This window comes from Myotis yumanensis, unplaced genomic scaffold (assembly GCF_028538775.1).
Source record: "Myotis yumanensis isolate MYYU_CA2020_CCGP unplaced genomic scaffold, mMyoYum1.0.hap1 SCAF_2, whole genome shotgun sequence".
In the NCBI taxonomy this organism is placed as follows: Eukaryota; Metazoa; Chordata; class Mammalia; order Chiroptera; family Vespertilionidae; genus Myotis; species Myotis yumanensis.
The window spans coordinates 207,995,284-208,018,122 of NW_027223753.1; the positions used below are offsets into that span (position 1 = coordinate 207,995,284).

Consider the following 22,839-nt stretch of genomic DNA (forward strand, 5'->3'; position numbering starts at 1 on the left):
GCCTGAATATTTCTAAAGTTTCTGGTACACCAGGACTAAGAGCCCTCCAGAAACTCATCTCTCTCCAGTCACAGAATGACGATGTGAGAGTTAGATCTCTGTGATTCCTTGCCAAACTCCTTATTATAAACCTTCTCAAAATATGTCAACAAGATGGGTCCAAGAATTACAGGAATACATTATTCATTAACACTCAGTTTGACATCTTCTCACATTTGTCTGTACTTATGTTCCTTTTGTAAACTGCCTACTCAACATTCACCAGCAAAGTAACTAGATGACAGTTAATGAAACATATGAGGATTATAAAAAGGGAGGACATAGAATTAATTTCTGGCCAAAGGTTCAATAACTATAAGTAAATATATCGTAGAAAAGAACAAATTCGGGTTTTTTTTATTAGAATAAGAATTTTTAATGGACCTAATAACAATCTAATTGAATTAAAAGGAATTCACTGTGAACTCAGGGCCATAAAAGGTCTGTCTCCAGTTCTCACTAAAAGTGGCCACCACACTCACAAATAGCCTGAAGTCAAGATTTTAGCCTCTAACACTGCTTTCCATAAGAAGAAAAAAGTTATTTGCCAAGTAGTTGTTCTATGACTTGAAGCAAGAGAAAGCAGAGGACCTGCAATACAGAGTTCTGACTGGAAAGCAGGTGCCTTTAAATGTCTGGGGCAGCACTGGGGCGGCAGCTGACTGGGTCCCAAGCCAGGCTGTGGGAAGCTCAGCATAAGACAGAATCATTATTATAGTTTAATCTAAAACAGAAGCTCAAGCTGAATTTAAGGTCCAAATCTTCTTAGAACCTGCAATCAAGTCACTCAGCCTAACAACTAATGGCTCAGAAGTGCAAAGCCTCACCTGCTGGCTGGTCTGTTGTGCCCCAGGAGGTGCAGAGATAAACTTCTGTAAAATCACTATACCCTACAAGTGGAATGGTGCTAGAGAAATTCATTAAAACTGGCATATAGCCTTGGCCGGTTTTTCTCAGTGGTTAGAGCATCAGCTCTCAGACCGAAGGGTCGTCACAGGTTTGATTCCCAGTCAAAGGCACATACCTCGGTTTCAGGCTCCATCCCTGGCCCTGGTCCAGGTACGTGTGGGAGGCAACCAGTTGATGTGTCTCTCTCATCTCTCCCTCTCTCTCTCTCTCTCTCTCTCTCTCTCTCTCTACTGCTTAAATTATTTTTAAATGATTATTATATATATTTAGCATATTGAGCCCTAAAATAAAGTCCAAATAGAAGCAAATGTTCCAATGAAACAGTGGTGGGAAGCTCACAAGTTCAGTTTTGGACCTTTTATATCTGCTATGCTTGTTAGCATGGCAAATGGAGATGTCAAATAGGCAACAAGACAAATTAGTCTAAAATTGATGGGAAAGGTCCAAGATTGAAGTCACCAAAACAGAAAGTGGGTGAGACCCCAGAAGAAATAAGAGAGGGGAGGCACAATCAGCCACACTGAAGAGACTGCTGTCATTCAAACCATCACATAAGGAGCCAACAGTGCACTCAGACTGTGTTTGGAAACCACCAGCCTTTTAGGGGAAAAGACAGTGCTAAGGGCAAAAACATAAAATCCCCAAACTGAGACAAAGTAGGAACACAATTCAAGTTTGATCAAGTGCTCTGTGTATATCCCACCCCCAGCTGTCCTGGCAACAGGCCCCCTGCCCCAAGCCAACAAGGAGACACCACATGCAAAGGAAGAAAACAGAAATCAGAGACAGAGCCATTGTCATCAGTTTGGCTCCTCCTTGGTAGAGGTTTTGGAAGGAGTCACTGAAGCAGACAAAGAACCAGACCTTGAAGAAAGCAGTCTGCATATGACTAAAAGGGTACATTTTCACCTGCGCCCACAGGAGAACTGCTGGGATTAGCTGACTCAGATCAAATCAGTGTGGGTCAGAAGTCACACAGTATACACTTTATTGTCACTTTCACTGGCATCTCCTGGAAGAGCCCACACACTAAGATAATATAGACACTCACCCTGGAGAGCGAGGGGCTCCTCATGTGATGGTTCGAATGACAGCAACCTAAGGGGTCTTGCCTGCACTGTGCTCCCTGCATTGGTCAGACAGGCTGAGCCCTCCAGAGCAGGTTAGGAACAGGGAGTCAATAGGGTGGGACACAGCTTCAAGGAGCCCACACTGTGTCAGGAGACAGCTGAGTACCAATAGCCATAATGCCATGGAGAGCAAAAGACCCCTCTGCCTCAATATGGTAATAAATAGTGAGCTGCAATATTCAAAAGGGGACACTGCTTCCTCCTAGGTAGATAGGGAAAGCTGCATTGCCAGACCAGGTGAGTTTGTGCCAGACCCTGTGGCAGAATTGGTACACAGAGTATGCAGAGAGACAGTACTAATGGATGGAAAGCAAGAACCAGGCCAGGGGTTCAGCCCAGTATGGTGGAACATATTACTACATAAGTGGGAGAGGTGGCAGATTGAGCTGGTGTTTGCAGGTCAACACCAGAAGACCTAGAACATGTGGGAGAGAGTCTTGCTTACTCGGGCTTTACCTGAATGATAATCGGTTGCCAAGGACAATCTCAGAGTAGTGAGGGCATGTTGAAATCTGGAATTATATTACTATTGGAGTAACTCCTAAAGTCTAGATAATTAATGTATTTATCGCAAAACACCCATGTGGTGCTGGGAGATTTCCATGTAAATTATATCAAAGCAACCTGCGCTAAAAATGGGACATTACTAGGCCAGAGTGGCTCATTTGGCTGAGCTTCCCTGCCTCCCCCTGACCTTCCTGTGCACCAAAAGGTTGAGGGTTTGATTGATCCCCAGTCAGGAAGTGTACAGAGGCAATTGATTAATATTTTTCTCTCCCTCTCTCCATCGATGTTTCTCTCTCTCTCTCTCTCCTTGTGCATAAAAAAAGTGTCATCACAATTAGTATTAAAATGTAGATCTGGAAAACAGCTCAAGTTAATAAGATGCTGACCACAAACCAGTGCTTATACTGTCAAGGGAAGACTCAGAGCAAATCAGTTAAAAAGGGAAAAGTTTACTTGAAAGAGATACAAGAGAGTTAGTCTTCAAAGCTGACTCAGCAAATGAAAAAAATTTGGGAAGTTAGGGAATTGCAAATTGAAATGAGATACAATTACACACCTATTAGAATTGTTAAAAAAATTTTAAATGACAATACTCAATGCTGGCAAGGACTCAGAACAGGAGGAACTCACTCTCATTCATTTCTAGTGGGAATGGAAAATGGTGTAGCCACTTTGGAAGTTTCTTACAAAACTAAACACAGTCTTACCACATAATCCAGCAATTGTACTCCCTGGTATTTGCCAAGATGAATTGAAAACTTAATATCCAAACAAAATCCTACACACAAATGTTTATAGCAACTTTATTCATAGCTGCCAAAAACTGGAAGCAACAAGACATCATTCAACATGTGAATGGATAAACAACTGTGGTACATTTGCAAAATGAAATATTACTCAGCAATAAAAAGAAATCAGCTATCAAGCCACACATACCAAAAAACAAAAATATAGATGGATCTTAAATATACATTGCTAAGTAAAAGAAGCCAATCTGTAAAAGCTACATACTGTATGACTGACTCCAGCTGTATGACATTCTGGAAAAGTCAAAACTGTAGATAGCAAATAAATTAGTGGATACTTGAGGCTCAGGGAAGGGGCTGAAGGGTGGAGCCCAGGGGATTTTTAGGGCAGTGAAACTATTCTGTATCATACTGTAATGGTAACTACAAGATAGTAAGCATTTCTCAAAAGCAATACACTGTATAGCACAAAAGTAAACCTTAATGTATCCAACTTCTTAAAAGGTCATTTAGGATGTTAGGGGAATCCCAGGATGGAATGTGGAATTCAACACTGTTACAAATGTACAAAACAACCTCCCTGAGGGGTGGAAGATAAGGTGCTGACCTGAGCCACTTTGGAAATGAGTGAAGTCTGTAAGAGTAATAGCAAAAGGAACTGAACTTAAGCGCTGTGCTCTATTGACAAAGTTGTTTTCCAGAGTTGTGTTAACAACTCTGACACTGCTGTGCATGGATACTGGAATTGAACAAGTAAGTGGATGGAAGATGGTGGGAGCCAGGTGTCTCACTGTTGGAGTTACACATAAGCAAAGGGAGGAGACTGGGATAATCCATGTGGTGTTGGATTAGAGCTGGAAATGTCAGCATGAACTGTTTAGCTTATATATGGCTACATACAGAAGCACTTATAGATGTGTATGCACAAGTTAATATATACACACATATTTCCCCTGCCACCCAGGTCTTGGTTTTTTATATCATTTTCCAATAAAAGGAACCATGCTCCTAATTCTAGGACAGGGCAGAATCTACAGAGGATAAACCTGGAGCCTCCTCTAGTACCAGAAAGGAAAGAGATGCTTAAAAAACAATGTAAAGCATACACACATACACAATGATAGAAGCATATCAAAGGGACATAAGAGCCAACTGAAAGAATTTCCATTGGCCCAATCTGGAATAATTGGAGCAACAAAATTAATTAGCATAGAACTATGAACCAAAGTATAAAATAAACATCCATGGTTCCATACTTATATGAACAAATGATTGAAAAAATAAATGGGAGAGACAAATCCTCTGCAGATAGTTCCAGCACTCCCTGTGGTGGCTTCAGCCGGGGGTAAGGGGGAGGAGCTTACCACACTCCTTAAATGTGCACTATGCACCTGACCTCCTTCCACAGAGGCAGTGTGAGAGGGAAGCATAATGTGGAGTGGAGAAACCTGACAGACACACCTCTGTTAGGAGCATAGCCAACACCCACCTTGACCAGTCATATTGATAAAATATACTCTTGATTATGTGATGAAAATGGCACTTTACCTCTGTGGTCTTCCTCCCAAAACCTACACCTCAGTCTAACCATGAGAAAAACATCAGATAAATTTCAATGGAGGGACTCACTACAAAATACCTGGTAAGTTGTCCTCAAAACTGTCACGGTCATCAAAAACATTGTCTCAAACTATCAAAGCCAAAAAGAGCCTAAAAAGACATGACAACTAAATGTTATGTGGTGTCCTGGATGGGATTCTGGGACACCAAAAGGACAGTAGGAAAATATTAAAGAAATCTAAAGGTTGAACTTTAGTTAATAATAATGTATCAACATTTATGCACCAATTATGACAAATGCCCCATACTATATAAAATGTTAAACTGGTGTGGGGTGTATAGGGATTCTCTATGCTATCTTTTTTCCCCCTCTGTGTTATCTTTATAATAATCCTGTAAATATAAACCTATTCTAAAATAAAAAGCTTATTTTTTTAAGAAAACAGGCAATTAAAAGGAATGAAAAAGACCAAAGTCACAAACTTTTCAGTAGTCTGCTCATGGCGGGAAAACAGCAACTTTCTCACAGTACTGACAAATTCAGAAAGACTGCATGCACCTTTGGGCAATTATATTGCAGAAGTCTAAGGCAAAGTGTTTCTGCAAGAAGATCCAAAATTACAGGAAATGCTCAAGTTTTTATCATTTGGGCACCGTGTAACTTGTAGTGTACCTGAAATGCAATAATTAACTGACTATATAAACTGACGAAAAAAGGAAAAACAAATATGATCATCTCAATAGATGCAGAAAAGGCAGGCATTTGATAAAATTCAGTATCAATCATGAAAAAATTCTCATGAATTTCCCATCAAAAGATCTGCTTACTGGTAACGGAAGCAAAACAAAGTATCAGCTTGCCTCAATAATATTTCTAATTCTTAAGCGTGGGACACTGAATATTCTAGAAGGCAGGCTATCAATTCTGGACACCATAAAATGTCTTCACACTTCCTGGTTACTCCTTAACAATAGCTCCCTTTGCTGAGCACTTCCAACAAACAAAACACTTCATATGCATGCCACTCTCCTCACACCAACTCAGCAAGACAGAGACTAGTATTCCATTTTCCAGATGTGGAAACTGGGGCCCAGAAAAGCTAAATGCTTTGTCCAAAAATTTCATAGAGAACAAGCAAAGGAGCCAGTCTTTGAACTCTGACGTGCTAAGCCAACCAGCTTCTCCCTCAAGGTTGGGTCATGCCAGAGGCCCCTTTGCCTCTGCAAACACAGCCAGGATACAGCAAGGTGGCCAGCCAGCCAGGGCCTTGCCGAGCTATGAGCAGAGCTCACTGGTCAGGTGAGCAGAGCTCACGGTTCACATTTTTGTGAACAGTGCAAATGTTCCCAGGAGAACAAAGGATTTTTCCTACATAGAGAAAGATCAGGAGTCATCTTGAATCTGTGCCTTTGAAACAGAGCCAGGGTCTAAAAGCTTTTACGGAACCACATGCATCATAGTCATCAATATGCCATTAGATCCTGGACATTAATTCCCTAAAAGTATTTCCAAACCTTTGAAAGGATTAACCCTTTATCGTATTAAATTGTCCCCCTCCCAGAAGCTACACTTGCTGGCTTTTTTTTTTTTTCAACTTTAATGAGACACTGGTTTGTTTGTTTTTCTATCTTCATGAAGGTTACTTAGATAAAGCAATGCTTTGCTAGTGATTCCTTTCACTTTTATTTCCTGAATAATAGGATGATCTTCATTCAGTTTACAAAAGTTCTATGGTTCCCAAACATCAAATGGCAAAAACAGTGGTGTACTCCTCCCCAGCTTCTTGATCAACAACTGGATACCTCATTGCTTTTGGAAGTCGGCATACACAGCATCTCAAAATTCTCCCAAAAGAATTGGACTGGGGTTTTAGAAGTCATCTAACCTAACTGTCCATGCATGGGGACTCCCAGTGCCCAGCCTCCTGCTGCCACCTCCTTCCACAAGGTGGCCCCATCCTCTGCCAGAGCACCTACCACAGCCAGAGCCCCTACTTGCTCACCTCACCCTCACCCTCATGGAAACCCATGATGCCACTCCCCCATAGCAACACTTAATCCTGAGTGTGCTCCTTTCAAACAGAACCACTCCAATCCTTCCAAATCTGAGCCTTTCAAACAGCACCCAACACCTAGGAGGAAGGAGGACGAGGGCACTGCCAGATCCTCCTGCTGGAAACAGCTTTTTATGAGTCAGACTAACCTTTCTCAGTCCTGTGGCTGTTATTCACTAGGGAAGCAGGACTAGGCCTGGCAGTCAGAGAAGCCCGAGATGAATCCTGACACAGTCACTTGGGCAAACTTCTAGACTCTTTTAAATCTCAGTGTCCTCCTACCTTCCGAGAGCTACATGAGCAGTCACAGAGCAGCACAAGGGAGTGCTCAGCACTGCAGCCTAGCAGATGAGTCAGTGCACCGGTCTACTGACACTGGAAACCTGTCCCACATGCCAGTAACATCCCCACTCTCTGACTCCCTGTCCAGGAACCTAACAACAGTCAGGAAGCACACTGAAGCAGGACTATCACCTCCAACATTTGTATTTCATGCTCCTAATAATGCAACCTATATTTACCAACTTCCTCTGGAATCAATCTGATTATGCCTCCTGAAAGTAGGATCATGTGCAATGGCCAAGAGCCTCTCAAAACGGGGCCATGGGAAGCTCATCAGGAATACAGATCCCCAGGCCTCACACCTGCTGTTTTAAAAATCCCAGGGATTCTTGTGCACATTAAAGTTTAAGAAGCACTGGCCTAGATCCCTAGAGACCAAATGTCTTTCAATTCCAAGGTTTCTGTTAGGGACTATTTCAAACTAGAAAGCATTCTTTTCTTCCCACTGCTACTATTAATAACGTGTATACACACTCAGCCAGCATGAAGAGTAAACAGAGACTGGCTCAAGTGCCTAGAAATAAAACTTGTAAAAAGAAAATATAAGTGTGCTGACAAGCCTCATCACCATGAGATTTCCTGTCATCTTTTTACCAACCTCCCTCTAAGCACTTTCTCCTCTATTTGATCAAAGTTTACAGAGAAAAATAGTGATTTTTAAAATAAACACTCAATTCCTAGATGTAAGTGCCACTGGGAACCGGAATAGTCTCAAATTGAAGAAGAAAGAGAAGAAGAATTTACTGGCATTTCTGACATCTTCTGAAAGCCAGTGATCTCATCCTTACTGTCCACACTCCCTCCACTGGCTGGAGGTTCTTAATCTAAGCTGCTAAAAGGCCTCCCATACCATTTGGGATTTGTGCTAACTGAACCAGCACGCTGATTAAGTTAAAACCTTTCCTCATTATAGAGCATTTACTGCATGGTGGGTGGGCTGGGGGTTTAAGGAGAGGGGGGCAGTGGTGGAAGGAAAGGCAGCAATAATGAACTCTACCACATGCCAGAGAGCTAGGTTCTGACTACTAGGCATCTGGGCAGCACATGACAAAAAGAATAAGCCTGGACGCTGCAAGGCCTGACTGGTATGGGGATCTGAGCACTGCTATTCTGTCAAAGCCCCCAGGTGACTCTCCTGTGCATTCAGGGTGGAGAAGCACAGCTCCAGGAGAAACGGTCTACTGGAATCATTACCACTGGCATTGTGTAGCAATGAGGTGGGTTTTCTAAAACACAGCACTGCTAATGTAATGATGTGACTGCATGGCTACTGAGTGTCCTGAATGGTGGAAGTCTCTAAGATAAATAGAAGGTTCTTTCCAAGACTGGTGCTCCCACAACATAAATGCACATGTACAAAATGCAATGGTCTGTCCCAACACTGGGCATCCTCTGTGCCTCTCCTACCTCTAAGTGGACTGAATTGGGGAACCTATGGCCAGGCCAACATTCATCTCTGCTTGCTGGGCATATGGCAGGAAACAGTGAACAAAGGCACACTGCCCATTTTCATATGGCCAATGAGCTAAGAATGGTTTTTGTGATTTTAAAAGGTTGGAAAAAAATGAGACTTAGGTCACATGTGGCCCACATACCAAAAATATTTACTATGTGTACCTTTACAGAAAATGTTCAGACTCCTTGCTTGTGACAGCTATAGGTGCGCAGGTGTCCCTATCATGGGTCCACTCTAACAGGCACTGTCTCTGCCTACCTCACAGCCAGAAAAAGCCTGAAATGCCCAGAAAAAGTGAAACCAACATGTGCTCAGTCATCCTAAGAATCTCAAGGAAAAACACAACCACTATGTGCAAAGCTCCCTAAGGAGCAGGGAGAGAGGCTCCTGTCTCTGTGAACACAAGGAGACAGTCCAGTCGAGTGACTGAGGATCAGTCTCCACAGGCACCTTGGCTGGTGAAAGACCCTGGCAGTCACTTACTGCTGTGCCCCCAGGCTGAGTCTTGCTGTGTATTGGGCCAAATTGTACTGCCAATGGAAAGTTCAAGATGCCCACAGAGGCTATTATTGAGGTGAGCCTCAAGTTGAAGACATTCCTGGGACTAAGTGCAAACTGCTATGTCCCCATTCGGCCCCACAGTTAACCTCAGCACTTGGCTGATCCTAGGAAGGACATCAGAACACAGGACACACAAGGATGATTCACAATCAGGATGCAAAAATCTAGAACCATGCTGCACAGACAGCAACCCCCTGGTGCTGATGAAGAGGGCCAGCAGAGGCTTTCCTGCTGGGTCGGTGCTCCTCCAACCAGGCCCTGGCAAGCCCTCTAACCAACTCTGCAATCAGCTTCCCAAAGTCAGAACAAAAGGCATGCTTCCCTATGACAGTCTTCATGGAGGCTGACTAAAGAGCACTAGCCAGGCTCCCAGAAACCAAAGGAAAGCAGTACTTGGTTATCTCCCAAATCAACTGTCACGATGTATTCAACAGACAGAAGCACTCTGTGTCGTATACCTTGCATTATATCGCATCCCTCTGTAGGTCATCTGCTCAGAAAATTGATTTAGGAGAGATTATTCAATTCCATTTTGCATTTTCATGTTTTGGAACTCTGCCAGCAGCAACTTCTGTTCTTCCAGAGGTCAGAGAGCTATGGACAAGACAATCTCCTGCTATTGTAAATGGAACTCCATATTCCCTTTATGAATTTCCTGTCAATCTTCAAATTACTTCAAATACGATTGCCCTTCATTTAGACAGTGTTTTATGTCTCCATGTCTACCTTCTTCCCATATTCGATTACCTCGTGTGCTGCAGACAGCTTTCCCCAGAGCCCCTCTGGGCGCCTGTGTCAGAGGGGGTGTGGGTAGATGGGGACAAGGCGGGTGGGGGGAACTGCAGCCTCTGGTTTGCAGCAACCTGGCTGACCACAGTGAATGTAAGCTAATATGTCTTGCATTTTTAAAATTCCTGCTCTTGGTCTCACTTCCCCCAACAACCACCACCATAGCCCCAAATTCTTTTTGCAGAAAAACAAGTGAACAATTGTTACTGTCTTCTCCTCTCACTCCTTTACTCAGCCACGAGCCACTCCACATTTGCCAGTGTCCCTTGAGGTGTCCTCCATGTTTGATACCAGTCACCCCATCCACTTAGTGCTCCCTGTGCTCTCTGCCAGAATGGGGATCAAGCCCAAAACCTGGGTATGTGCCCTGACCAGGAACCTAACCATGACCTCCTGGTTCATGGGTCAACACTCAACTACTGAACCACCAGCTGGGCAAGAATTTTAAGCAATCAATCAGTTGAGAGGGTCTATGGGAGGAGCTAGGGTTTATGAAGTTCTTGAACTCTGCATAACTGCAAGAACCCTATAAGAAGAACTTTGTTTATAATAAAGCCCGATGGTTCTAATATCCCCTCCTCCCTTTATTTTCCTATCCCTTTTAATAACACTCCTCTACCTTGGCACACAGGCCAAAGTGTGCAATTGACTTGTCATGTCTACATGCACTGGGTTACACTACTTCTGTTTTCTCAAGTAAATCCTTTTTCATAACTAAACACATAGTCAATATTATTTTTCAGTAAACAACACTTACTATGTGCCAGCCCCATTGTACAGTTTCCAAGATCACACTGAAATGCCCATTTTCTCCAAGGCCTTCTTCCAACCATCCAAAGTGCCTACTTCTCCAAAGCTCCATGTCCTTCCTTTGCTCTTCTCTGATGACTCATACATAGCTGATACTTGATGGCATTGAGACTCGTGTTCTTGCATTATCCCCTCCTCCACTGGATTACATGCTCCTTGGGGTTGGGCCATTGCTCACCTGTGTGTATCCTCAGCATCCATCATGACAGAACTTTTCCATAAACAATGTGTTGGGTTGAATTCCTAGCATCACATCTCACAGCCTCATCCTGGGAAGGCTTTCTGAAGAAGGGCTTTAGGGCTCACTTGATGAAAACAAGGGCCAGCGCATGACACAGGAAAATAAAGAGCAATCTTTATGATGGCTCTAGTCTGCTGCAGTGATAGTATTAATTCCAGTGGAGCTCTTGGCCAGGAATGTGGGAGCCAAAAGGCTGATGAGCTCATCGCTGAAATGCTGGCAAGCATGCTGTTTCTTGGCCCAGCCCCAAAAGAATGTGATGTGAGCATTACCCGCCATTAAGCTGACTCAGAGAACAAATGATTAAGTTTCTGATAAATCAAGGAAAAGATTCTGGCTTGGACATTCTTCATTCTGATGCAACCTGAGTTTAACGCATGGTGAGGGATAATTCCAGTCCAACCCAAAGGAACAGCTCTAATGTGGTGTGTGTGTGTTCTCAGCCAGTTTTGTCTTACAGGAGGGGAGTGGGGTGGGAGGGGAGGTAAGGAGCATTTCACTGCCTTCTAATGTTCTACCAGACATTCAGAATCCTCTGTGAGCAATCGTCTACAATACCAGGCTATAAAACAGGTGATTCTGTTTATAGGAACTGTGCTATTTAAAGACCAGCTAGCTCATTAATGTCACCTGCCACAGCCCTATGCTTGATGTAGCAACTCAAATATGGACCACAAATGGAGAAAAATCTTCATACACCAAGGAAATGAAAGGTGTTAGAGGGCATATATCACCTAATCCACACCTCTGGGGGCATCAGAAAGTAAATCCCCAGGCAGGAGTGGCTCCCAGATGAAAAGGCTAACAATCCCACATTATTTCACACATTTTCATTATTCTTTTATTCTGGAGACCTGGGGATAAGGGACTTGGGGAAGAAGGGGAGGTAAGACTCCTGTGAGTGACTTAATCAGCAACAGTTGATGGTGGCACTTAGAAGGTAAGCCCAAGTTCAGTCTGCCCTCCCTTCACTCCACTCTGGCACAGATCTCACCCACACACCTTCTTTCTGTTGGTCACTAACACCAGTTTCCAGAAAGAGACACAAGCATTAAAAGAGTCCAAAAGCACACACAGCTTATCATATTGGGGACAAGAAGCCAGGTTTCTGACTTCATTTCCAGCCCCAAGGAACCGGGGGCAAGACCCACTCATGACAGTGATAGTGTTTACCCTACATGTGCTTATACTCTGTGACAGGAGATCTAAACCTCAGGATTTCTGAGGAGCCTTGGATTACAGTGGGGCCTTGATTTACGAGTGTCCCGACTAACGAGTTTTTTGAGATACCAGCTGTCTCTCCGCCGATTTTTTGCATTGAGTTGACAGAGTAATTTGAGTTAACGAGCTCCTTAATGAGCTCGATCTCGGAACGAATTAAACTCGTAAGTCAAGGCCCCACTGTACTAATATTCTATGATCTCTGATGCTCTATGGCCCTGTCAATTCCCTTCTTTTTAGAAAGATTCAATCATGTTTAACACATTTTAGGTAATAAATTAGAAATTGAATCTTATAGTTTAAAATTTTCTTCTCATGATGATCTGGAAACTGAAAAGGAAATACAGTTCATCAGAATTCCCTACTCCCAGATTCCTGGTAGAAGCAGCTTTGCTGTTCTTTCCATTAAGAGCACTGGAATCAGCTGAATTCCCACCCAGGGAGAGGTACTGAGGCAGAGTTGGGATGAGCACACAGCACCACCGCTCTGCAGACCTGTGCCCCAATGGGCAATGCAGCTCATCTAGTGACAATGACATCCCTGATCTAAGAGGCATGCTTCTTTACCTTTGTTTCCCCACTGGCACCCAGTAAACTCGAGTGAGCCAGCAGCCAACAGGCCCAGATCTTGAGGGTCACTCTCTCCTCTTCAGTCACCACCTCACTCCAGCAGAGCCCTTCTGAAGCTGCTGTGCAGAGGGACAACTTTACTGTTCCCTCTGTCTTATACAATTATCCCTATGTATCTGCAAGAGGTATTGGTTCCAAAACCCACCAAGGATACCAAAATCCACAGATGCTCTAGTCCCTTATATAAAACTAGAGACCCGGTGCACAAAAATTTGTGCACTCGGGGGGTCCCTCAGCCCAGCCTGTGCCCTCTTGCAGTCTGGGACCCCTCGGGGGATGTCTGCCTGCTGGCTTAGGTCTGCTCCCCAGGGGATCAGGCCTAAGCTGGCAGTCAGACATCCCTCTGGCAGCCCTGGAGCCCTCATGAGATGTCCACTTGCCACCGGGGAGCAGGCCTAAGCTGCAATCGGACATCCTTAGCGCTGCTCTGGAGGCGGGAGAGGCTCCCGCCACCACCACTGTGCTGGCAGCCGGCAGCCTGGCTGTGGCTGAGCAGAGCTCCCACTGTGGGAGTGTACCAACCACCAGGGGGCAGCTCCTGCATTGAGCATCTGCACCCTGGTGGTCAGTGTGTGTCATAATGACCAGTCATTCCCAGTCATTCTGCTGTTGGGTCAATTTGCATATTACCCTTTTATTATATAGGATAGAGGCCTGGTGCACAGGTGGGGGCCGGCTGGTTTGCCCTGAAGGGTGTCCCGGATCAGGGTGGGGGTCCCGCTGGGGTGCCTGGCCAGCCTGGGTGAGGGGCTGATGGCTGTTTGCAGGCTGGCCACAGCCCCTTCAGGGTGGGGGGTCCCACTGGGGTGCCTGGCCAGCCTGGGTGAGGGGCTGAGGGCCGTTTTCAGGCTGGCCACACCCCCTTCAGGGTGGGGATACCCACTGTGGTGCCTGACAAGCCTGGGTGAGGGGCTGATGGCTGTTTGCAGGCTGGCCACGCCCCCCAGTGACCCAAGCTCCCAGCCCCTCCTTTTTTTCTTTTTTTTCAGTGCCTCCTTTAGCGGAGGCCAGGGCCGGCTGGAAGCAGGTATCTGGGATTTATTTATCTTCTATAATTGAAACATTGTAGCCTTGAGCAGAGGCCAGTGCTGGCCAGGGCAGGTGGGAAGCTTGGCTTCCTCCATCACTGGGGGCAACCCAAGCCTCCTGCTCACTCCAGCTCCATGGACGTCACCATCTTTGTGACGGAGTGACAGAGTGATGGTTAATTTGCATGTTTCTCTTTTATTAAATAGGATGGTATAGTATTGTCATATAATCTATTCACATCCTCCCGTATACTTGAAATCATCTCTTGATTATTTATAATATCTAAAACAATGTAAATGCGGTGTAAATAGTTGTTTTGTTCAGGAAATGACAAGAAAAAATCTGTACATGTTCAGTATAGACACAACCATCGTAGACCTATCTACACAGTACATGTCAGCAATAAAGTAACATTTTAAAAAACATTTTCAATCCAAGGTTGGTTGAACCCATGGATGCAGAATCCATGGATATGAAGGGTCCACTGTATCTTCTTAGGCAGCTTTTCAGTTGAGAGCTTGTCCTACCAACCTTCTCTCCCTCATTTAAAAAATGGAAAAACAAACAAACAAAAAACCATCTTAGGATCAGTAAAACCATTTACAATACCTTTGATCTTCATCTTAATGCTTAGCACAGAAGTCTATATCACACTAATAATGTTGGTATTGATAAATGTGAGATAACAGTCTGGAGTCAGGCTCAATCACAGAGCAGAATTGCCTGTAGGGCTTCTGCATTAAAAATCAAATTATGACACCAATTTCTAAAATTATTTACAATATTAAAGTTGAAATAGATCACTCAATTTCCTTCTAATGTCAGTCTTTCAGTTGAACCAGTGCCACCCACTTTCCTATTAGCATTTACCTAAAAACAAATAAACAAACAAATAACTCAGTCTTCTCTCTGACTCAGTGTTTGGTGATAGCTCATCATATCGGCAGTTCTCTGAGGCTCTTCACCAAAGCCATCTGTGTTTCCACTCAAGCCCTCCTCACCCTGCCAGTATACTATGACACTAAACCCGAAATTCTCAAACTTTTTGAATTCAGGGCTCCTTTCATTTCCTCGAATTATTTTTAAATGGGTTCTATCTATTGATATTTACAGTACTTGAAATTAATACAGATTTCAAATTTATTTATTCAGGAATTCATTCACAATGAATAAATTCATGACATAATATCAAAAACAAAATGTTTAATTGAAATAATTATTTTCCAAAACAAAAATAAATTAGCAAGAATTTCTGGAACTCTTTAATGTCAGGGTTAATAATAGACAGCTGGATTCTCATATCTACTTCTGCATTCAATCTGTTGTGATCTGTTGTTCTGGTTAAAGTGTGTAAAGAAAATCCACCCTCACATGGATGTGTGGTTGGAAACAGGAGGCATATTTTAATATATATATATTTTTAAATAAATCTTTATTGTTCAGATTATTACAGTTGTTCCTCTTTTTCCCCCCATAGCTCCCCTCCACCCGTTTCCCACCCCACCCCATGCTCTTAACCCCCCTTACTGTCCTCATCAATACGTGCACAATTTTTGTCTAGTCTCTTCCTGCACCCCCCACACCCCCTTCCCCCTGAGAATTCTCAGTCCAATCCCTTTCTGTGCCCCTGATTCTATTCTATTCACCAGTTTATTCTGTTCATAAGATTTTTTATTGACTTGATTTTTAGATTCACTTGTTGATAGATATGTATTTGTTGTCACTTTGTTGTTCATAATTTTTATCTTTACCTTTTTCTTCTTCTTCCTCTTCTTAAAGAATACCCTTCAGCATTTCATATAATACTGGTTTGGCGGTGATGAACTCCTTTAGCTTTTTCTTATCTGTGAAGCTCTTTACCTGACCTTCAATTCTACACGATAGCTTTGCTGGGTAGAGTAATCTTGGTTGTAGGTTCTTGCTATTGATCACATTGAATATTTCTTGCCACTCCCTTCTGGCCTGCATAGTTTCTGTTGAGAAATCAGCTGACAGTCGTATGGGTATTCCCTTGTAGGTAATTGAGTCTTTCTCTTGCTGCTTTTAAGATTCTCTCTTTGTCTTTTGCTCTTGGCATTTTAATTATGATGTGTCTTGGTGTGGTCCTCTTTGGATTCCTTTTGTTTGAGGTTCTCTGCGCTTCCTGGACTTGTAAGTCTATTTCTTTCACCAGGTAGGGGAAGTTTTCTGTCATTATTTCTTCAAATAGGTTTTCAATATCTTGCTCTCTCTTCTTCCGGCACCCCTATAATTTGGATGTTGGTACACTTGAAGTTGTCCCAGAGGCTCCTTACACTATCTTCATATTTTTGTATTCTTTTTTCCTTTTGCTTTTCCAGTTGCATGTTTTTTGCTTCTTCATATTTCAAATCTTTGTCTTGATTCTTGGGATCCTCTAGTCTGCTGTTGGATCTCTGCATATTATTCTTTATGTCAGTCAGTGTATGCTTAATTTCTAATTGGTCTTTTTTCATATCCTTGAGGGTCTCACTATATTTCTCAGAGGTTTCTAGAAGATTCTTGAGTAACCTTATAACCGCGGTTTTGAACTCTATATCCAGTAGTTGCTTTCCCCCATTTCTTTCATTTGTGACCTGTTTCTTTGTCTCCGCATTTTGGCAGCTTTCCTGAGTTGATAGAGTGATTTGTATGCTAGGTGTCCTATAGGGCCTAGTGGCTCAGTCTCCCTAATTACCTGAGGTAGACACTCTTGGTGCATCCCTTTGTGGGCTGTGTGCACAGTCTTGTTGTAGTTAAGCCTTGACTGCTATTGGTATCACTGGGTGGAATTGACCTCCAGGCCACTTGGCTATAAGGACCAGTTGTGTCTACAATGGGAGAACTTCTGTGCTGGAGACACCCTTATGGGGCAGGACTTGCCTCAGTGGGGCTTTGGCGCTCACTGAGTTTGCCCAGGTTTTTAGGCAGAGAAAGGCCAGGCCATTCATATGCAAAAGCCTCTGTGCACAGCTTGGGTGGGGTTGTAAATTGGGTGGGGCAGGGTCTCAGGGAAACAGCAGGGAGGAGCAAACCACAATGGCTGCCAGTCTGCTCTGCCTTGGAGAGGTCCTGGGGTCTGTGTCCCACGGCCCCATGCAGGAACAATGACCACTGCAAGCACCTCAGCGAGAAAGCCACCCTCACGTTCCAGCCTGATGCCAGACAGTCCAGTTTCTCTCTGTATGAGTCTGGGTCCCCAAATTCTCACCCGGAACTGGAGTTCAGAGCAGTCAGGAGCTTGTTTCTCCCTCCTGACTTAAAAAGACAACAGTGTACCCAGCTGCCAGCCCCTTTGGCGTGCACCTCCGTACCTCCGCACTTCCACACCTCTGCACCTCCTACCGGACTCAATGCACTTTTCTCTTTCCTTCTAGTTGTAGAATTTCCACTCAGCCAGCCTTCCTGTGGTTCTAGATAGTATTTGTTTTGTCTTTTAGTTGTAGTTTTAATGTAGTTGTGCGCGGCAGCAAATTCAGATGTTTACCTATGCCGCCATCTTAGTTGTCTCCCATATTTTAATATTTTAATAGGTTTATCAGATCACTGTGGATGTTGCTCTTTGAAAGATTAATACATCAATATTTGACAAGTGGTCATTTCTTAAAGGTTAGTTGCAACATGGAATCTGAAACCCTATCAATAAACTTCTAGGACTGTATCACATTAAAACCCATTATGTATCAGTCTTGCACCCTAAACTGATATTTTGCTCATGCATAACTGTTTCAACATCATGCATTAGTCACCTGGAAAACAATTGTTCACTGAATTATACAGATCTCCCAAATACTAGTACTAACACATTTCAATATACAATGTCAAAAAATCACATTTGTTAATATCACCACCTGGGTTTATCAGAAACACCTTTAAGTTTGAAAAGCTGTCAAGCTCACCATGGCAGATACAACTTTTCCAAAATTCTAATTTTTTTACTGAAAACTCAAATTTTATCAGTTACAAAAAATACAAGCAGTTATTTCACTTTTGAAATGACAGGTAAGTGTCAGCCAAAAACACAAGTCTGATTAACTATGGTTTCTCAGTTATTCTTTAAAGTAAGACCAGTACTTCATGAGAAGCTAGTTCAGCTCCCAATCCACAAAAAACACAAGTGCTTTTCCTCAAAACAATAATTGTAATTCCATCTGCAGACATTCATTATGCAAACTTCCTATTCTGTCTTTCAGAATATTAAAAAGACAGGCGCTCAAGGGTCAAGATTTAATAAAATTAATAATGTTTATTGCCTCATCAAGGTTATTCTTAAATGATGTTGGCTTTTTGTATGCGAAGGGGTGGCAGTGAAGGACACCATCACTGTAAGTAGAGTTTGGGGCCCAGCCTTGACGGTGCTCAGGCACCCATGGTTTTGTGCTCCATCGATTTTGTCATCAGATCAAATATCAACACAGTAAGAAGGAAAATAATGTCTCAGTACCATTATGAAAACAGTTGTGACCTCACCAACCCCCTGAAAGGGTTTCAGAGCACCCTAAAAGGCCTACAGTTCACAAATGTCATGGGTATGCTTGGGAGAGCCAAGAAGAGGGTTGAGAGACCTAGGTCTGCCTCTACAGGCGAAGCAACGTGTCTAACATGTCTCAGCCCTGACCATAATTGGTTCATAACCAAGTGACCTTTGACTATTCATCAGATATTCCTCTCTCAGGTTGGAATTTAATTCTCTTTTCAGGAAAGACTTGTGATTCCCTTTCAGCTCAACATTTCAATCTGGTTCTTTGTCTAATGGTGCTGTAAGTGATAGTGGTAGGGCCTTACCTGTGGGTTCCCCTGGTGGACCAGCAAAGCCTGGGCCTGTATGTAGGAGCATGCTCACCTGAACAAGATCTGACAGCAGGCAGACAGGCCCAGCTAAGAACCTCAGCCTCAGCACCCAACAGGAGACAGAGGGACTAACACACCACATTGCAGACTCACTGAACTGATCCCGTACCCGCTGTTCCTAGGCACTTCCTACTGGGCCTGAAGAAAGGGAAGCCTGAAGCCGGGACATCCTCAGCAAGTCCAGTAAAGCACAGGGCTCTGCCTTAACCGTGCTCTGTTCTGTAGATAGGAGTCTCTTGGGACTTTGCCACAGAATGTCAGGAAGTGGGGATATTCCCCATGGCCCAGAAGCTATTCCCAGAAGATGCAGTGATGCCTAGAGCAAGAGAAACAGAAATGACAAATTCCGCGTGCGGTGTGTCCAAAAGCAAGAGCCCCTAGGAATCCAAATGTGCCAGAAGTGGGGGTGCCATGTCGGGGCTGGAGCCCAGCTTCAGAAAGTAGGAAAGAGAAGTGGCCAAAGTGAGGGTCATAGACCCCTGGGGGGGTCAGTGGTCCAAATGTCATTCCAGTGCCCTGAGATAAACGCAGTTATTACATCTTTTCTCAATATCAGCCTCCATGCCAATCACATGGATAAAACATGAATTCGAAAAGACCATTAAACCAAATCTTTCAACTTCCTAAGTGGACCTAGAGAAGTACGACTATCTCAAGATGAACAATTTCTCAGAAAGTAGAACAATCTACTTCATTATTAGCTGTTTAATTAAGGATGCAACTAATCAGGTCTAGAAAATTCAGCAACAGTTTAATCAAAGGGGTTGTGGAAGACATTAGTTAAGAAACACGGTTCTATTATAAAATCTGTGTTTAAAATTCCATTAAAACTCAAACTGCCAGTCTGGGAAACTAAGTATTGTAGATGATTAGTAACTGTGTCATAATATAGGTAACTATAAACTGCACTCTCTATCAAGTGTCACCACCTTGGACTGTTTCTTATTTGCTCAAGGATAATTATGAATAGAGTTAAGAACTCTCTGAAAAAGCACCCAACTCCGTAAGAATCAAGGGGCATGTTCACTGGTCCTTTTCTCTCTCTGAAGCTATAAGTTTTCAGAGTTGGTATAAAGGATGAACTTAGTGTGCTTCATAAATTATTAATCCCCAAAAGTACTTTAGGATGAAAGAATAATACCTTATCCACCAGAGAACTTTACTATTGAATGTGTTTGCATGTCTATCATCTCATTTCGTTTCCACAATGGCCTCAAGAGAAATACATACCAGGTATTCATATCCCCCTATCTTCAAAGCAGAAACAGAAACATAGAGCAAGGGATGAGCCCCTGGCCCGGGCTACCTCTGGGCAAAGAGGGGTACCCTGTGAGTCTTTTACATCACAGCAACTTGGATTTAAAATGGTTTTTCCTTACCTTTTTTTTTTCTTTTAAGAAAGAGGGAGAGAGAAGAAAGGAAGGGGAGGAGAGGGCAAGGGAGAGAAAGAAACATCAATTTGTTGTTCCACTTACTTATACATTCATTGGCGAATTCTTGTATGTGCCCTGACTGGGGATGGAACCGCCAATCTTGGAGTATCAGGACAATGCTCAAACCAACTGAGCTACCAGGCCAGGGCCTCAAAATGGTTTTCTTCATCAATTTTATTTATCATATTTATATACCAACTTATTCCAAAAAAAATATGGGTGTCTTATTTTTTATTCTTATAAGAAATCAGAAACACCTTGCTTTTCTAATGTGAATATGATTACAAACAAGAAAGATGAAATACCATGACATGCCCTTGTAATATCTGCCTGGGAAACTGCCACAAATTTACAGCTTCATTTCCAAGTGGTAGAGAAATAGGAAATGGGGTCAAATAATTCCCAAAGAAAGAGTTTAGATCAGAAACTGTCCTCTTTTAAATTCTCTATCATTAGCCGGACCGGTTTGGCTCAGTGGATGGAGCGTCGGCCTGTGGACTCAAGGGTCCCGGGTTCGATTCCGGTCAGGGGCATGTGCCTTGGCTGCGGGCACATCCCCACTGGGGGGCGTGCAAGAGGCAGCTGATCGATCTCTCTCATCGATGTTTCTGGCTTTCTATCCCTCTCCCTTCTTCTCTGTGGAAAATCAATAAAATATATTTAAAAAAAAAAAAAAAATAAATTCTCTATCATTAAATACACATTTCAACAGATATGAATTAAGATAGAATGGATCCTTTGAAGAGAAGTGATTCCATAATAAAACCATTGTCAGGCTGCTGATAATATGGAAGCCCTATTTTACGCATTGCTAAGTGTTTCCAGTGATCACTTGAAGGCAAACCACTCTCATAACCGTGCTCAGCTCAGGGAGAGAGAAAAGGGGGTGCTAGCAGTCTGGGTAGCTGTTATCCACTTTACTTAACTAGGCATCACAAAAAGAGATGAGCATAGGCAAAAACTGGCCAAATTCAGAGAGACAGGACAGTATCTAGAGACAGTCCAGAAACAAGGGGTTCGCCTATTGGGAAAAGCCACCCCTTCTACACCACAGGAATACAATATATGATTGAGAGTATTCTGAGAAGCAAAGGCCCACAAAGACTCCTTGATTATAGGAAGGGTGCAGCTGTCCACACAGATTAGATTACTGGGTTTCTCTCCCAACCACAGCCATGCCTTCAGATATCCTGGATAGAAAGGCAGAGATAATCATTCTAAGTCTCAAATTGTTCCTCAAAATAATTCTGCAAATCAAGTCTAGCACACACAAAGAAATAACACTCCATGAGCAAGAAATAGTAGAAGTCACAGAAAACAAAAACAGATCCACAAAGACATAAGAAGTTAGAATTATGCAATATAGACTATTAAAAAAAAACACACTTGTAATAACACAAAAACAAACATCTCCATTTTTTAATGGGCAAAAGACTTGAATAGACATTTCTCTAAAGATACACCAATGGCCAATAAACACATAAAAAATGCTCAACATTACTAATAAGGGAAATGCTAATCAAAACCATATAAAAGATCACTTCATATACATTAGGAAATAAAAGTGTTGGCAAGATTGTGGAGAAATTAGAATCTGTATACATTATTGGTGGAAATGTAATATGGTGCCACTGCAATGAAAAATGGTATGGTGGTTCCTCAAAAAAGTTAAACACATAATTACCATATGATCCAGCAATTCCACCTCTGATTACATATACAAAAAAGTGAAAGCAGAGACTCAAACAGGTATTTATACACCCATGTTTACAGCAGCATTATTCACAATAGCCAACAGATGTAAGCAACCCAGCTGTCCATTAACAGATGAATGGATAGACAAAATGTGTTCTAAACTACAATGGAATACTATTCAACCTTTAAAATAAAAAAGAAATTCTGACACACACCACAACATGGAAGACCCTTGAGAACATTATGCTAAATGAAACAAACCAGTCACAAAAGAACAAATACTGTATGATTCCACTTATGAGAGGCTCCTAGAGTAGTCATATTCATAGAGACAGAAAGTAAAATGGTGGGTGCCAGGGGGATGGGGGAGGAAACTGTTTAATGGAAACAGTTTTAATTTTGTAAGATAAAGCTCTGAAGATAAATGGTGGTGATCGTTTTGCACAATGATGTGAATATACTTTATACCGAATAACTGTACATTTAAAGTGTACACTTAAAATGGTAAATTTTATGTTATATATGCTTTACCACAATAAAAAAACACTATGATCTGTGGAAAAGAGTATGGCAGTTCCTCAAAAATCTACATATAAAATGACCATATGATCTTGCAATTCCACTTCTGGATATACCAAAATAATTGAAAACAGTCTTGAATTTATACTTGTACATCCATATTCATAGCAGCATTATTCACAATGGCTAAAACATGGAAGCACCCCAGTGTCCACTGATGGGTGAATGGTTAAACAAACTGTGGTATATCCATACAGTGGAATATTATTCAGAAATAAAATGGAAGGAATTTTGACATATGCTACAAGATGGATGAAACT

The 22,839-nt window shown here is 42.6% G+C and overlaps 1 protein-coding gene across 14 annotated transcripts in view; it reads right to left on the reverse strand.

Annotated features, from left to right (window-relative positions):
- Positions 1–22,839, reverse strand: part of PCBP3 (poly(rC) binding protein 3) — a 210,778-nt gene that overhangs the window by 164,249 nt on the left and 23,690 nt on the right. Inside the window, exon 1 of one of the 14 annotated variants that reach the window (XM_070407044.1) lies at positions 11,082–11,097. The exons of the other annotated variants lie outside the window; for them this stretch is intronic. The gene's annotated coding sequence lies outside the window, so the exon portion shown is untranslated. Of the gene's footprint in view, positions 1–11,081; positions 11,098–22,839 lie in introns of those variants that run through there. 14 annotated transcript variants of the gene reach the window in all.